This window comes from Atractosteus spatula, assembly GCF_055471065.1.
Source record: "Atractosteus spatula isolate fAtrSpa1 chromosome 16 unlocalized genomic scaffold, fAtrSpa1.hap1 SUPER_16_unloc_2, whole genome shotgun sequence".
Lineage (NCBI taxonomy): Eukaryota > Metazoa > Chordata > Actinopteri > Semionotiformes > Lepisosteidae > Atractosteus > Atractosteus spatula.
In genome coordinates this window covers 1,467,501-1,474,788 of record NW_028296632.1, presented here as the reverse complement: position 1 = coordinate 1,474,788, position 7,288 = coordinate 1,467,501, and positions in this window count along the sequence as shown.

The window sequence follows — 7,288 nt, the reverse complement described above, 5'->3', positions numbered from 1 at the left end:
CTACACCAGATTATTCACAGTTTATACAGCCAGGCAGGTAGCCTGCACAACACATAAACACGGCCCCTTGGCCACCGCATCAAGGGGTCCTGAATAATAATAACCCACCAGACGATGCCTATCTCCATGCTCCTGCACCAGCACAGCAGCTCACAACCCATTTCTTTCACTTACATACAGATTACATACAGATGATCCGTCTGAGGGAATCCAGTCCAGGGCCAGTGCCTGCAAGAAAGCTTGTCTCAAAACATCAAAACCGGTTTCTGCTGCAGGGGTCAAGGCAATTTTGTCTTTAGACTGCACTACCCCCCTTAAACCAATACGTCACTAGACAAGCTCGTTCTGAGAAGGCATTCACCCTGGCTTTATCATGTAGTTGGTTTTATACTCCTTTTTTTTCAAGATCCAGTACTTGGAGTAGCCCGGCCTTATGGATTCCCTCATTAGGTAAAACAATCACAATATCACATAACTCTATTAAGTTAGTTTACATAAATGCTATTTCATGCAGTAATTCCTTATAAAATGCTGCAGTCTGGGCCTAAAATAGGTCTGGGGTGTCCCCCACCCACATCAGTAGTTGAAACTGTACAACTTTACCCAAGCAGACTGTGACAGCTTATATTTGCTTTAAACACAACCCTTGCACCCCTTCTCCTGTAGCCTCCTGTTACCCGTTAGAAAACTTTATATCACATTTTTATGCTGTTTTAGTCTAAAAGTAGGACAGCTGTGCTCCTGTGTCCCCCAGTTACTGCACACTGTAAGATTATTTCACTTTTATTTCAATCCTGAGATAAATTTAGGAAGGCTACAGAGGGGTTTACTAGATTAAAACTTTTAGTTCACGCACGGCTCTCGTTTCAGCTTCTGACATGTTCTTTAATTGTGAATTCAAGCCTCTTTCTTCCAATTTCTCCAAAAAACACCTTTTTTTTAGTAACTGCACACCAGCTTATTAGTAGTTTTGTCTTTGGGGTTTTATATCTCGGTATAACATGAAAGTCGCACAATAATTTCGACAAACTGGCGGCTCCCTTTTCTCCTCCTTGGGAGTCTTTTTACCTCCCATTTGCAGCGCTCGCACTTCTGCATGCATGCTTCGCGAGTTATTAAATCAAATCTCTCTCCGCTGTCCGTAATATCAGGAAAGCATAGTTGTACATTCTTGGCAACATCAGGTTTAACACACTCAAGTAAATTTGTTTTATTACTGTGGAAGTATCTTCATTCACTTCCTTTTCATCGGCTAACCCCGAGTATACTATCCATAAAGCTATAAACCTTTCTGTAAAATCTGAAAACATCCTCACTTCCTTCTGCTGACATGCTGTTACTTTTCTCTAATCAGTTTTCGGTGGGTAATGCTCTTTCAAAAATCTCCACACTGATTCCCACCCTTCTCCCAGATTCTCTCTCAAGGCGTTCTATTTCTTCTTTTGCTTTTTCTTTTTCTGCATATATAACTTCCTTTCGTTCAGCCATTGCTTTTAGCTTTTCCATCAGGGATTTTTGCGTCTCATCTATGATATTCTGTTGAATTCTCAAATATTCCTCTAACTATTGTTTATTTTTATCCAAATGTTCATACACTTTTCTACATTCCTGTTCAGCCTAAATTCCGTCTGACAGTCAATATTTCTTTTAAGTTTCACTTTGGATTAATCAAACTTTTTTTCTTCACACCAAACCATTTTCACGTCTCCCACGCGCCCCGCGGAATCCCCCAGTCGAGACAAACTGACGAACTATCACAATTCGGGAACACGGACCAGGTTCCAAATCCTGGCTTTAAATACACAGTTGAATCGAGTTACCATTTTCGGCTCTTCTGCGAGTACAGTTCTAGTTACTACCTTCAGCCGTACTGCAGTCGTGTACCAGGATGCAACACCTGGATTTTTTCGCATGGGCAGGGCGAGACGCTACTCCTTCAGCAATCCCTCTTTTTCTACCCCACCTTCACAAAACAGGCATCTAAAACACATACACCATTAACTCATTTTTTCTGTTGTACTTGCTTCAGCTTCAGGAAAACCCTGAACCCACCACAGCAACATGGAGAGGACAAGGGACTTTTTAGAAAAGAGGAGTCCTTACCTCTTTTTAGAAGCGTCCGCCTATCTTTTCCTCTCCATGTCCGTGTGGTTTAATTTAGATGGATACTTCTTCATCATTTGGGTCATGTATCCGCCAATCTGCCTCCTCCTTTTTAGAGGACGTTGTAAACCTTTAGGAACAATATGATCTAGCAACAAGGTTATGTCACTGTAATTAGGCTTAAGACAATCGAGAACAAGGCTTGCCTTTCTTCTAAATTCTTTACGGTCATCAGGCAATTTAGGAAAAGACTTAACTAATGCAAATAATTCACTAGGAGACCAATGTCAATGTACATATGCTGGAGTTCCTTCTGGACCTGGAAAAGTGCACATTGGCATTTCACAAACAAGTGAAAAGGCTTTGGCTCCGGACCGCTTTCTAATTTCGGTGGAGACTTTTTCTTTTTAGTACGCATGGCCATGACTTTAGCTGCAGCTTGCTGTTCTTTACTTTCAAGACTAGTCTTTTTTGAAGCTTCCCATTATTTCTGTGATTCCTCTTTCCATTCCATAAGTTTTCCAATTCAATTTCTTTCCTTTCTTCTCCTTCTCTTCTAAGTTTCCCCTTCTTCAGGAAACTTCTTTTTCCTAATTCAACTTTCCTCTGTCGATTCTGATTCACTTACAAAGATAGTTATAGTTATAGTTATATACTTCATAGTTATGGGCCCATAATTATCATATATAAATTATGTGCAAGTTCCCTTACACCTATTACCCTAGCTTTACAGTTCATGAACATAATTTTTTTTTTTACTCTAACCCAGGCTATAATTGTTTCTCTGAATTTGTCGTACATGTACTTTTGCTGGACTGCTCGGTCCCATTTTCGTCTCTGAATTTTAATTTCCCATTTTTACCGATCGGTGCCTTACTTAGAACCTTATCACATTAACTACTCCGCAGAGCAAAAACCACACGTCTGTGTTAAGATAAGTTCTTTATATGAGTCCTGGACTCATCAAACCCGCGTGAGAACACCCCTGTGGCTCGCTTCTCAAACTATTAATTTTAAAGGATCACTTACTTACTTACAGACAACTGCCAATTCTCCAGACGCGTCTCTGGAAGGATAAACAGTTTATCCTCCGAGGTTCGTCCAATTTGCTAAAATTGTCCGGGTCCGGATGGAGTTTCAGCAGCCGTTCGCGCTCAGGTTTGTGATCCCGGACGAGCCCCCAAATTGTCATGGAAATATAACTATCAAGGAAGCCACAAGAAAGAGTTCTCACCTGAGTAAGGTCTTTATTTCAATATTGCAATATTGGGAGCCCTGCTGCCACTTCGCAAAGTGCAACCAGAGACTCAATTTGTTACAAGCAGTACAGGGTTTTTATAAGACGTTGCGCTGTAAAAAAGTTCAGCACTTGGTCCCTTCTAAAACTTCCCCTTTCTCTAAGAGAAAACAGATTACATCATAGAGCGAGAGAAGAAAAACTAGATTTGTTATTCAAAGCTTATCAGTTACTTTCAGCTAATTCTAATGACCCAGACAGCATATATTGTTTTGGTACATTGTCTTCTAAACTAACCTAAACAGTGTACTTTGTTGACAAACTGATTTCTAAAATTCTGCACGTACTGTAGCACAGCAGTTACATCCTTGAAATATATTATCTAAAAGCACCAATATATTTTTTTCAAAGCTCTCTACATTTTTAAGAATCAATTTACTTATTAGATTTCCACTTCAGACATCAGGTACTACTGTTGTATTTATGAAAAAGAAACAAAACAAAAAACATACTAACAACTGTGCCATCCTACTCCTTAGTTAATACATTTTATTATTCATAAACAGTTAACATTGTTAGCAAAATATTTTGAATTATATTTAACCCTATTTTTTCTTTAGTTTTGTATTTAACTTTAATTTAATATTATTGATTGCTAATAGTTTATGCTAACACCTAACTTTCTTAATTAGATGTATTTAAAACAGTGAACTAAGTGTAACATACTATTCAGAAATACAATCGAAAATAGTTTTGTGGTGTTTGTATGGATGAAACGTTTCTAAAATGTATAACGTAACAAAATTAAAGACGATTAAAATCTGTAATCTTTCCACTTGTAATGTCATTAGACAGAACAACACGTTTCTGGTTTGTTTTAATTAGTATTAGTTAGTAGTTAGTAGTTTTAATTTAATTAGTATTGCAATTCGCACTGATTCCCTTGCGAAGATATGGACTTAAGAATATTCGTGCCTGGTCAAAAAATGGCATTAAGCACTTAAAATTAATATGGTTAATAATAGTAAACTGTAACATGCTGTAACAAGATCGGTTAAACTGCGAAGAAAATGCTTTCAGAGGAAATGTTTCAGGTGTGAAGAACATAGATCTCCAATGCAATTTCAACCAAACCTGTTCGCACACACCCTGCCCCCACTACCATTAGAATATACACAAAGCACTGAAATCTTTTGAGCTAATGATCAGGTGACCCGAGAGAGAGCGAGAGAAACACCAAGGGGTGCGGAACCAGGGAACTATTTACATGGAAAACGGGCGATCTCCCCAGACTGTCCGCCCGTTTCACTGTTACCTGGATACCTCTTTATTTAGAACTCACAAACACTGATTTTTAGTTTCGAAGGATTCAAGAATGGTTTTAGATGAAAGGCAGTGACCTTAATCAAGCCCAAATCATAATTGAACCCATTCAGAGCCTACATTACATTTTAGCGTTTCATTCTGAGCAGAAGACCCTCACACCTGAAGAAGGCTTGCGTTTTCTCTCTTCTCTTTTAAGCATGTGTACAATGTGTAATACAATTACAATGTGTAATTACAATGCGAATCGTATGAGGGTGGGGGGGAGGTGTCTTTCGCTGGAAATCTCGCCTGCTTCTACTTTACGAGTACAACCCCCTCTCTGCCGGAGTGCTGGCTGTGACGAATTAAACCGGTTTCACAGGTTTCAATCACAGACCATGTGACATGGGAGTCAGGAAACTAACACACAGCGCCACCGGATTTGATAACACTATAAAAACGCTATAAAATAATGTGACTAGGCACAGAACAAGTTTACAGCACAGTACAATAATAAATGCTGACCATGACTTTAGAAACATAAATTGCCTTACACTCAATTTAAACACAAGCTGTCTTTAGCCCTCTAAGCTGGTTCATACAGAAATGTAGAGATCCAGGCTCAGAACACGCAGCTTCATTAGCGAATACATATGCAGGAAAACTAGAGAAGACGTTTTACAGAGGATGGATTTTTAGAAACATCCCATCAGTGACATCACTGAAGTCAACTCCTAGGTACTGTAACTGTCGTGTGGATAGTTTCACAAGAATCAGACAAAGGTTTAAGCATCGCTTGTTCTAGATAAAACTGCAAAAAAAACAACAACAACCCATAATGTACTTCTTTGCAGCTCTGTTTGCCCAAATCATATATTCACAACGTGAAATCTAGAAAATAATATTACGTAACCAAAATCCGCAATATGAAAACAGAACCTGTGTAATTGTTGATGGATGATGTACTCGTAACATTTTTTCAAGACGAACTACAACATTTAAAAAATGACTTGTATGTACTTGATATCTCTAATCAATCCACGGGTCCCAGCACAAAACGAAACTAAAACGCATACCGTTTCGCGCTTCTTATTAGTTGCTCAAAAGTAATTTGACCGTATGAAATGTATAATATAAACCTAGAAACATATACGTGAGCAGTACTTAAGCACTGTAGTATCGGTGTTAAGACATACCTCTCAAATACTGTAAATCAAGTTAAAAATATCTCAAGACCGATTCTGGTCATAATGAAACCATGTTTCGTGTATGTTTTCTTTAAAGTACCGAGACCAGCCATATACTGTATGTTTATGTTCCAAAATTAATATCGTTTATGGCCTTCACACGCGTTGCAGTATGCTCCTATTCTTTTTATCCTCAGCTACTAAGATTTCCCTTCAGTGGTAAAATTAGATATGAATATTCAATACTTAAACGGGCACAGTTAAGACATTAAATATACATATACATACTGTATACAGTACAGTTTTCATACGGTAATATGTTTATGTTCCTAAATCAATCTCTTTTATGAGCATGTGAAAGGCATGGTGAATCGATTCTCAAAAATTACTGTACTTTGCATGATTGGAAACAAATGCGTGATTGCGAAATGCTGTGGTGTTACTTTTACAAAGACGGTCAATGAAAAAAAGAATGTTGACCAGGGCAATACTTTGAGTTTACACTTACAGCTTGTCCAAGGTCATTCATTATTAATACTATTAGTAATATCTTCGTTAAAGACTTTGATGGCCACAGCTCAAACATGAGAGGTTGAGCTTTATTAGCTCCACCTTGCGGAAATTCCGGATACTATTATTTTGCTTGTCGTATTATAGGAGAATTTACGGCAACTCGCGGTATTTACCGGTAGCTTGCGGTAGACTGCGTACAGCGTACCGCAAAATAATGCAGTATCACCCGCGCATTTTGAATGGTTGCATCTGTAGGCTGCCAAAAGTCTCCGAAACCAAATTTTGATAGCAGAAAATTCTCACTCGTCCAGAAGTTCCCTTGGGACCCAACATCCAGCACAGAGTGGTAAAAAAGCGTCTTTTTTGTAGACCCTTACAGTGTGCATTGGTGGTTCAGTGGTAGAATTCTCGCCTGCCACGTGGGAGGCCTGGGTTCGATTCCTGGCCAATGCAGTGGCTTTTGCAGCGAGCAGCTCCATCACTTGCATCCTCTTTCAACTCGCAACTGAAAACCCACTGAAGCTTAGAAGCTGTGAGCCAGGTCAGTACCCGGATGAGGGTGACCTACAGGGAAAAGCAAAGCTCACAGCTGGAAGCGGTGTTAATGGAGCCAGCGGTGGGGCGCTCACCCTGAGGTCTGTGCGGGTCCCAATGCCCCAGTATAGTGACGGAGACGCTGTGTGGTAAAAAGGCGCCGTCTTTTGGATGAGATGTAAAACCGAGGTCATAGCTCTCTGTGGTCATTAAAAGTGACCACCAAAACCTTTGACAAAAGCTCTTGGTAATTGATGGTCTTCAATAATGCTTCTCCTTTAGGTACATTTGAAATCAGCTGAAAAATGCTGTGAAATGGGGGGGCACTTCAGGCCAGTGTAGGATTTGGGTTACAAGAACCATTAAACAGCACGAGAAAGCCCGTACACTGAATCGCAGGGCTTTCTAT